Here is a 10920-nt window from a genome sequence, read left to right as displayed (position 1 = left end):
CTTGCTTTTTTTCTCTGTTTTCAGTTTAGGTGGTTGTTCATTTTTCTGTTCTTGGCCAACTTCCACTTAAATTTTTGACTGCATGAGCTGAGTAAAACTGGGCACCTCATCATTTAATAAAACTTTGGGAAGTTACATGCACTTTAGAAGTTACTGCATACTTCTTGATATAATACTGACCACAGTAACCGATGTCACTGGGGCTGTACTGGAACATTAGGATCTGGCTATTCAAACATGATCTTTGAGTCAGGAGGCAAAACAAAGCTTTGTCATTTTTTTTTTTTTTTTTTGCCCTGATCCTGTAAAATTACTTGCGTGTCCAAGCAATAATCTTACTGATGTGTAGCTCCTTGTTCCTGATTTAGTGGATCCATGTGGGACTGTACATATGTGTGAATTGCTCCTCTCCAGATTTGGTTGAAAGAATTGGAGTAATGGCTTTTATAATGTTTTTCCCATGTCTTTATTCAGTGGTCAGTGCAATCATTCTTTGCACTATGACAAACTTTTACCACATGTGCATGACAATTTCTATTTTGCAATGGCATAACATGATTGCATCACCAAGTTTCAGTAGATGATATGAAGTGTCACTACGTCAGCTATGCTCTTAGGTAACACGCAATTTCTGTTGATTGGAATGATAGGCATGGAATGTAAATAAATTCCGCCACTAAGCTCCCCTCCCCCCCCCCCCCCCCCCCTTATTGTTCTGCACCTCATGTAGTGATACCACATTCAATGGAGGTTAAACCTCACAGGCGAGAGGTGTGACGTGTGTGAGATCTCCGGGAAGGTGTGTGGTGGAGTGTGAGACCCAGAGTGCCCCAGAAACAAGCTGGTGCTGTGGAGGGGCTGCGGGGCAGCATTTGCCTTTCCATGCTGTGACAGACTCATGAAGAAACACGTGCGGGCCCTTGTTGCAGCTGCAGACGTGCCAGGTAAGCCAGTCATTTTACCCAATCCTGCCTCAGTTTCCTTGCCTGAAACGCAGAGCTGTGGTACTTGGCTCCCTTGTTGGGCACCTGGAGATGCAGCCAAGAAAAGTCCCGTGGCAGCGCTGCGCTTGATTTTCTTTCCCTTTGCCTGTAGTCATTCACGTAGTTTCCTTTCTAGCTCCACCCTCACTCAGGGCTCTCCTGGGGGGGGTGCTGCAGCCCCCCTGCCCTCTGCCACCGCCTTTCTGCCCCTCGGCCTTTCGGTCAAAACCCGCCGGTTTTGGATTTGGGTGGGGGGTGCCCTGGGGGAAATAGTGTGGGGGGCGGGGAAGGGTGAAGGTCTGGGAGGGGATGTTTTTGGGGCTGGGGATGCTCCGAGGGACATGGTCCAGGGAGGGGGGGGATGCTCCACGGTGGGGTGCCGCGGGGAGATGGTGGGAGGGGATGCGGGGGGTGGGTTGCGGTAAACCCGGGGGGGTTCGGGCGGGAAGCGCGCAGGGAGGGGCGGGCGGCGGCCCCGCCCCCGGGAGGGGGGGCGTGGCGGGGGAAGGGGCGTGGCGGCGGTGACAGCGGCACGTGCCCGCCCCGCGCCCGCGTCTGCTGAGGGAGGACAGCGGCGGCGGCGGGGGGGTGCGGGATCCCCGCGGGCTCTGCCTGGCCCACAGGTAACGCCCCGGGGCCCCCCGGCCTCACCTCCGCCGTGGGGGTCCCCTCCTCGCTCCGGGGGCTGCGGGGCTGCGGCCGCGCTGGTTCCTGTTGCCGTCCGCTGCGGTACTCGGCGCGTCCTGTCGAGCCGCTCTAAGTGCGGGGTGACTTCGCTTTAAAAGGAAAATCTCAGCGGGTGGTAGGAGTGGCGGGGGGGTTATGTGATTTTTCTTTTTGCAATTTCTTTGTTTCCTGGAGATTTGGTGATTTTGCCTGCTTTGTGCTAGCTGAATTGCTGTCGTTGTTCGTACTTTCCCAGGTGTCCAGAACTAACTTTGCAGCGTGAGGCTCGAGGTTACCCACGCTTTGCTTCGCCGTGTATCGCTTTAGGGATGCTGCACGAGCTACTTGGACCTTGTGTGAATATTTTTTTTTTTATCTGTATGAGAAAATTTTGCTGGAGAAATCCTCTCCTTTCCCAGCCAACTTTCACTGAACTGATTCATCCCTGTGTGTACTTGTTTACTGAAATTGAGTTGGTTGGTTATTGACTTTAAAGAAGTAACCACTTAATAATAAAACCATCCCTAGAATAAAAACAAACAACAAAGGAAAATATTCACACAGGTACATCAGTGTAGCAAAGCTACTTTAAGTATACCTTTAAGGGAAATTTAAGATGTAAGCTATAGTCCTTTAAAAAAAATCTGTTCATGTGCTTGTAATGAAATACTGTAATTTTTCCATGATGTTAGCATAGCACAACTATGGCATCTGGCAAAAAAAACCCCAGTTGGTGCCCTTAGTTTTATGATAGTCAGTTGCTCAAAGCATGCTGGAAGTTGAATTACTGCTACACTGCATTAAGAAAATAGAAATTCTCACCTGTATATTTTTGCATTAACTTTCCTTGATTAAGCTGTAGGATTTGTCAGGTATTTTGTTGTGATTTTGATTCATTCTCAGAAGATGATACTGTTGAGTGGGCAGACAGGATGAATGGGTGTATTTGAGTAATAATCTTACTTGTTTGATTTCTTGCTGCTGTTCAATACCGTCATAAAGTAGCTTATAGTAAAGCGAATAGACTTTCATATGAGGTAGCCTGAAGATGGATTCAGTATGTGTAGTTTCACTTTGCAGTAGCTGTGGGAAGAATGATTTGAAGAAAATGGTGAAGAGAAGATTTTCATTTTATTTCTTAAAAATTTTTGGCACTTGTCCTTTTTTTCATAAGAATGGTAAACTTGGTGCTGTTAAGAAATGTTTAACTTTGATTATATTAAAGAAGCTACAGAATAGTTTGTAGATGTGTGCATTTAAGGTGTTGATTAAGAAAAAAGGGTATGAGGAAGGACACCGCTGTCGTTGGCAGTCGGTGGAAGGTGGGTGTCTAAACAGCACGTGGGTTCCTGTAATCATCCCCTCTTTGGCCAGTGCCTAAGACTGGAACAGAGGGTTAGAAGTGTTGCTTATCATGTCATTCCAGGTAATTACTACCATAACTGGCTCAACTTCACTGCAAGTTTTTTTTTTCCCTGGTGGCTTTTGCATTTAGTAATATATGCAGCTGCTTTCCAACTAACTGCACTGATGAAATTCCTCTTACTTGAACAGATAATTATTCAGAATGTACCTGCTCAGCCAAGAAATGCTTCTGAGGAGAACAGTGGTTGTGCTTTGAATGTTGAAGTTCACTGGGGTTTGGGGCTGCCTGTGATGAAGCTGGGGTCAGGCCTTGTGGTGGCTGGGGTGGGCTCGGGACAGGGGATAAACTTCACCTCAGAAGCTTCTCAGTTCCTCCCACGGAGATTTCCAGACAAGATTGAGTGTCTGCTTCTGCTGCTTTAGTCTACACTGTGCTGATTTGCCTGTCTCATCTCTAAAACTAATTTCTTACTGGTAGCTGAAGGTTGCCATGAGGCCTCCACCAATGGCGGTGAAATTCATGCAGGACACGTGTAACAGCTTGCGCCATCGCTTTGTTATGAGAATCTCAGGTTTTATCCATTTTGGTCACTCCTATACCATGAACTAATTTTAGTATGGGGCTTTGAATTGGGCAGTCTCCCAAGGTACAGAGACGTGAGGTCTCTCATCTCCATGTTGGGTGGGGTCCTTCTGCCTGGCAGCAACCTGCTGGCATGGGAGAGAGGGAGGCTTTACCTTAGCAGAGGAGAGTAGAGCATGCTAAATTATGCTCTGCATTTCCTCTGTGCCGTTTCCATCCTTGACTGGAAAATTGCTCCCGATTTCCTCAGACTTGGAGGATTTATGTTGGCACCCTTCCCACATTCCCATTTTTCTTCCAGTTGTATTTATTAGATAACACACTTGCATAGAAACTTGTTTATAAGCAAAAGGAATGTTTTTCCTCAATCTATTCCGACTACACTTATGCAGTTGTGTTCCCTGGGTCCGGGAGGCTGTTTCTCAAGACTAAATTGGTCTCTCTAGGATCATGAGGCTGTCAGAAGCATGAGCGCCTCGAACTCTGATTTCAAATTGAGTATCAGCATAACAGCTGTACCTGAGTGCACCTCTATTTTTGACACTGTTGATGCTATAAAATCAAGTCATAGAAGCAGAGGGGATATTCGTATTTAGGCAGTTGGTGTGAATGGCAAGGATGGCTTTCTGTTTTCCATGTAAGGATTAACTCTCCATTCCCTTCTGTGTGAGGGTCCTGTTGAAGACCGAGAATGAAGAGAAACTGGACCAAAGTTTCCTGTGTTTGATCAAGTGATTGATCACCTTATTATGTGCTTGGCAATTTCTTGCTTGAAGAAATTCGTTTGGGTGTAACTACAGGTTTACCAGCATTACCACGGAGTGGGGTGATTGCTGTGTGGGCAGATGGTTTTTGTCCAATTTAGGGATCAGTAATAAGGAAGTCTTGTTAATGGAGACTTCATTTGTTAGATGTGCTCCATCTTCCCTGGATTTTGGGCATCATCTGAGTAGTAAGGCACTATGGATAGACAGTCTGTCCGTCCTTCCCTGAGGATGCCACCTCCTAAAACAAACTTGGCTTTTGGCACCTGCAGTGCTGGGGTAAATACCTGCACGCATGTGCCTTTATTTGCCCTAACTCATCATGTAGCTGCTCTGCATTGATATTAAGGAGGCTCTTACTGTAATTTTTTAAAAGTATTTAGGAATTACTAGTTCTCTTATTTATCGAAAAATGCAGTCATTTGAAAAAAACTGCACAACCAATCATAGGCAAATTTTAAACCTGTTAACCTGTTCTTGCAGCTTAAAAAATAATTGTTTAGTTACACTTAATGATAAAACTGTAAAATGGTAATTAATTTTCCTTGAAACAGTCCTAGAATGGTTCTGAACAGAGTTTTGCACTGCATTATAAATTCAGACAAATCAATTATCTCAGGAAAAAAAGATATTTTGTATTTCTGTTGTGTGTGCCAGTTAAGATGTCTGTATGGTATAACATTAACCAGGCTCCTTGATGATCTGTACTTCTCAATTGAGAGTGATCATTAGGGAGGATAAAGCAGCAATGGGAAAAATTTGAGTGATAAGGAATAAATAGAGAACAATTACTCATAAGTTCACATAACTCAAGATTTTAGAAAGGTGAGAATAAAGGAGCAAAATTAAATGATTTTTTTAAAGGTACTTTTCAATAAAAGGAGATACCGTTTCACACAAGCATGATTTATCTATGGAACTCATTACCGCAGTATCTTCCTATTGCTTAAGATATAAATGAATTTTGAAAGTTGTTAGGAAATTAATAGAGAAAAATTATGCTATGACTGTTAATCACAAAGATTCAGATAAAATTTCTAGCTGAAGCAGCCCCTAAATCACAGATTCCTGGAAATCAGGAGATTATTTTGCAGGCAGAATCACTATATAATTTCCTGACCTTATATTCTTTCCCTGAGCATCTTCTTTTGGTCAGAGTTAGAGACAGTTGATTGGGCTAAATTGATATTTGGAGTGATGCAGTCCACTTAGGTGCTATATATGATGAACATTTGGATGGATTTTTCTCAGATCACTACTACTTCATTCAAAACAACTCCAAGCAGCTGAATGTTAGATTTAACTTCAGTTTTCACACTTGGGGAAAAACCTGAAGTAAATAGTGTGCTCAGTGCTGTGTTTCCTTAAGTTTTGATTCCCTGGCTATTCGTAACCATCTGCTAAGAGTGCAGATTGATCTGACATTTTGTAAGGCTACACTACTGCTGCAAACTTTCATTGGTTTATCACTCGTGAAATAATTGAATTATTGTGTGAAAATCTGGAGGATGTTATGATTTCATTTTTGATTTCTATTTTCTTAAATGTATACTGCTTTTTTTTTAAGGAGGCTTATTTTTTGGTTATCTTCACATAAGTGGTCTGCTGACCTTTAGACATTTTTACAACCTTTGTTTTTGATGCTTACACAGCCTCCTGTTAAACCCTGCATCAAGGCTGATGGTGACAAATTGTGTGTGTCCCTGCCTTCCCATTGACTTTGGCTGCTGCCTGTCTAAGTAAGAGACCCTTGAGCTGGGAGCCATCAAGGCTACTTGTGGAGTTAGAGCTGGAATATTTCCAGTTTGGTCGTATAGGTGTCCAGCCCCCTTTGCCACCAGAGAGGACCCTTCTGTGGGTAGGTAGGATGCATAGTGTGACCACCTTTGGTCTTATAGGAGAACCTCTTGGTAACACTTGCTGGTGGTCCCTAATTAAAACTAGTTAGCTTGAATGCTTGCTTCTGGTTTCTTGGTCAGTGTATGGTGAGAGCTGGAGCTAAATGACCCAGAGGGTGACTTTTCTGCCTGCTGTGGTGGGTGCCTGTTTCATATGTATTTACACAGATGCTCCTTCACTAGATTGTTTTCACTTTCCCACAAAAACAACTTGCTAAAATACAAGCAAAATAGTAATGTAGGTTTTGAGATCATTGTTTTGTTTTGTTGGCCTCTTGGGATGGGGGAAAAAAAAAAAAGGGATATCTTATTCATATCCTTCCTTTCTGGGAAGTACTTGTACCCTTGACAATTCTTCCTGTTGCCCACTCCTAAGAACTACATTTGTAGTATGCAAAGTAAATTTTGCTTTTACTGGAAGCTTTAAGTTTGGGCAGACTTCATTGTTTTTGAAATTCTTGGAATTGTATAGCTTTGCCTTAAGATCAGAGATAAGAGCTAAATTGGAAATAAAAGACTTCCAGCTCTGTGTCACACCATAAATTAAGATGCAGAAGCAGCGCTGTTGTCTTTTCAGGATTTATGAGCGTGTGCTTTCATTCTTTGCTCCTAAATTGGTAAGTCCTGCTCTAGAAGTAAGTTCTAGCCCAGACAAGGTATATAATCTGTATTGTTTGATAATCTCTTAATGGAGATGAATGGAAATCAGATGGCCATACTAATTTATTTGAGCAGGCTTTGTCAAAATTTGTCTTTGTTGCCATTGATGTGGAATTGGCGATGATCTGGAGCTGTCAGTAAGGATGGGGCAGACTCTCTTAGCTCATATTATCATGGCTGTGAAATTTATTTTAAAAGCCTGTCTCATTTGGGTTTAAGTGAGAAGGGATTATGAAGCTCAGTTCTTTGAAATTTTATTGGATACAAGTTCCCCTTAAAGTAAAATCCTATTGAACCTAATGGTTTTGACAATTTCAAATAAAAATAACCAAATGAAGTAACATAACTCAGCTCCTTGTCACTGCTTCCCTGGGTTTCAATTAGAATGTTTTTTGCTGTCTTCCCTCATGGGAAACATCTGCAGAACCAAATGGCAAATCATTAATGCTCATTCAATAGCAGGCTTTGTTCCTGGCTTCTTGTACTTGGAAACAATTAACTGTAGAGTTTTGTTTTGTCTTGTTTTTCTTTTTGTGTGCAAACATCTAATTCCAGTTATAGTCAAGTGGATATTGTAGAAGTCCTGCTATTTGAGATTGTAGTTATTTTGGAATATACGCTCCCTTCCCAAATTCAGAGAGTGGTAATTGTGGTAGTACCTTTGTGGTTGGGGTGTGATTTTTTTTTTTTTTTTTTTTTTTTTAAATTTAATGTATAAGTGGCTGAATTATGTTTAACTTTGTAAAACTATAATTTAGGACACAAAACTCATTACTAGCTTAGGGGAAGATGCAGCCTGTTTCCTCTTGTTCAGGAAGGTTTCTGGTTCCTAAAATCTACCAGACAACTTTGAATGCCTCATAGAAACATTTAGCAAAAACTCCATCCAGCCTTTGATACTAAGGCAATGAAAGCTGAAGAAGATCAAGCATTCATCTACTTAGGTGCAAAAGTTGTTTGAACCAGACAACCTCCTAACCTATTTAGCTAACTGTGGGCAGTTCGTGTTCCAGGGCACTTGCCAATTAGTGACTCTTGCCCATATCTGCTAGACACAAGTAACTGGAATGTGGACAGCTCTTAAATCCCTTAAACATTACTGTATCTTGAAAGGTTTTTATTGATACCTGTTGCAAAAGTTTTGGTTTTGAGCTCTAAGTGGTTTTACTCCATTAATAAGTCAGGAAATTGTATAATTACGATAGCTGAATTAGAATGCCTTTTAGTTAGCGTTCACCAGAACTAAACACCCACGATTAATAAACTCTGCTTTTTGTTTGTTAATTATGGGCAAAGTGGTTATAACTTATGCACTTAAAACTTAGTTTGAGAATATGTGAATGGGGCATGATAATGACAAGCATAGCGGTCAGTTGGACCTGTTCTAAGCTATCCTGCTTGGAGCTATGTATGCCTGAAAGGAGGATTAAAACCAAAAAACCTCAGTGTGGTAACAGCGTACAAATGAGCAGCCAGTGCGGTTGGGCAGCGTGAGGAAGGAGCTGTAGATATGCTTAAGGGAAGGTATTTGAAGTTTAGCAAATTTTACCCCACCCTGACTATGGCAAATTTACCCTGGATGAATCAGGACTGAAGTTTTTTTTTTTTTTTTAAGGACTGTGTAATGTGTCTGCAGTTTTTCACAATAAGAGTAGTTTTATTTGGACAGAAGTTAATGTCTTCATGGGTCTGTCACTTGAAAGTAGCATGCCAGGAGCTCTCAGTTTGGACCTAAGTTTTGTGCTGCCATTTGTGTACTGAACATTTTACTGTCATGACTGCAGGGGAGCAATGTGACTGGTTTTAGTTGCATGCATTGGCTTCTTCGTATTTAAAGTACTAAGTTATTGTCCAGGACCAAATTTATTCACCACAATCACAGCTATGAATGAGGATGAAGCTCCTTTAGTCCAAGAGAAAGGTATATTGGTGTCTTTGCTTTTCCATGTGTCATAGAATCTTGCTATTGCAAGTTTTACCCAGAAGTCAGGCTTAAGCAAGAGAAGTTTGCTTGACATTAGCGATTAGTTTGTATGTACTTTTCTACATTGTTTGTTACCAGACTAGGTGTCTTGCTGCTTAGCTTTATGAAGTTAGCCATATAATTTATGGCTTATTCTTGTTATCCAAGCTGCTGTCATCTGTAAAAGCATAGCTTACTGCCAATTGTTAAAATTTCTCCTAAAATTGCATTTTTTCCCCTTTCTGTAGCAGGTATACCATACCCTTATTGCCATTTAGCCAATACAAAAATATGGCTTTGAAAGGTCTGTATTTTCATTTGTTGTTCCTTAGTAATTATTTGTTCCTGCTTCAGTATTTTTCTGAGTGTCTTACCTCATGATCCTTTGTAACTGAATTTTGGAGTAGCTGAAGATCCATGAAGTCCACTAATACGTTCATGTACTTTGAAATAAATGTGTGTGAGAGCTTTGTGCTTAAGTTATCGTGCTTGTAACATGGGTATAAGCATGCAATGGTTCTGCATCCTCACAGTTGATTTCTTGGAGATTTAAGAAATACTGTGTGTCTTCCAGCAATACTTCCCTAGAAAAACACACCAGTGCCAAGGAGGGGCTTTTGTTTTCCCCCAAATAAACACTTGTTTACCAGTTATAGCCTGGAGGCCAGACAGAGATTCACTGTGGCTATGAATAAGTGTTTTCTGAGGCTGAGGATCTGATGACTGCTTTGAATGCTAAATATTTGTTTTATTCTTCATTTAAACTCCCCTGTGCTTCTCCCAGGCTCTACATTTCACTTGTGGTTGTGGTCTCTGTCCATCGTCAGTCTCTGTGCTGTTAACTATGTACAAGTTAGTTGTACTGATGATCGTGTGATAGTGCAGGAGATGGCACTGAATCCCTCAAACATTTGGCTTCATCAGGAGCTTCCCAAGGGCTTTGTTTGTGGGTGGGTTTTCCAGCCTCCCTTTCAGCTTTCTCGGTGGCAGTGCACAACACCAGATATCTAAGTGCAGTGATTTTCTGTAAGACTTGTGGTTCTTGCAGAAAATAAGGGCTATTACTGGTGCAATTCCCTCATTCAGTGATACACTACAACACACCAATCTATTTTCTTAGGGGCAGTTGCCTTCAGCCTCCTACCTTTGTGAATTCAGAGACTATAAAAACACTGGGTCATTTTATCTACAGATATACCCAAACTATGTGAAGATGTTAAATGTGAAAGGACATTTAATCACACAGGTCAATACAGATTCAAAGTAACCTCTACTTTCCTAGGTACCCTACTTTCACCATGAGCTCTGGCCCTGGCACATGCCATGCTGCTGTTGGAAACAGGAACACGCTGTGGTAAGGAAGAAAAGAGGACAACTGTAAAAGCCTGCTTAGGGCAGGTTTTTGTCCTGCTCAAGTTACCATCAGGCTATTTCTACAGATCAAAAGTGTTCTGTTTAAGCCACTTTGGTACATTGTTGTTGAAGAATCATGTAGAGCTTTTAATAGATCTTTCCTGTATAGTCACTGAGTTTTGTTAAGTAGTGTGACAGTAATAGTTATTTAGGGAGGAATGCTGGCAGTGCCCAAGTAATTTGCATATAAACACAAACTTCTTTTATTTAAATATGTGACTTAAGTGCTAGTAAAAGGCACTGGCTGATTTGGCCTCCAGTGGAAATGAGTCTCCAATTTCCTTCCTAGGTTTGTTTTCCCTGGGAGTTATGAAAAGGGATAATCTATTTCTGTGCACCTCTTGTTATAAAAATATACCTTTTGTTATGAGTGAGATGAACAAGGGCTTGAAGGAGAGAATGAGGAGGAAGGGAGGCTGCAGGGCTGGATTCCCACTGGAGCTCCTCCAGATGAGCACCAGCTCCTTCAACACATGGGTCCCTGACTCTCTCTTGAGCTTGTGTTGCTTCTCAAGTGAGCCCTGATAAACCTCTAAGTTTTCTATTTATTTTAGAGCTCTCTTTATCTCACTCTTACTCTGTACCTACATCTCTCCTTCCCCATGCTGCTCATCAGCTTTCCCTC

The 10920-nt window shown here is 41.8% G+C and overlaps 1 protein-coding gene across 1 annotated transcript in view; it reads left to right on the top strand.

Moving 5' to 3' along the window:
• Positions 1–1498: 1498 nt before the first annotated feature.
• The window catches only part of MCTP2 (multiple C2 and transmembrane domain containing 2), a 121146-nt gene continuing 111724 nt past the window's right edge, over positions 1499–10920 (top strand). The window contains exon 1 of the mRNA XM_074837539.1: positions 1499–1606. The gene's annotated coding sequence lies outside the window, so the exon portion shown is untranslated. The remainder of the gene's footprint in view (positions 1607–10920) is intronic.

This window comes from Strix aluco, chromosome 12 (genome assembly GCF_031877795.1).
Source record: "Strix aluco isolate bStrAlu1 chromosome 12, bStrAlu1.hap1, whole genome shotgun sequence".
In the NCBI taxonomy this organism is placed as follows: Eukaryota; Metazoa; Chordata; class Aves; order Strigiformes; family Strigidae; genus Strix; species Strix aluco.
The sequence above is the reverse complement of the archived record's forward strand: the minus strand, read 5'-3'. Positions and strand labels throughout refer to the sequence as shown.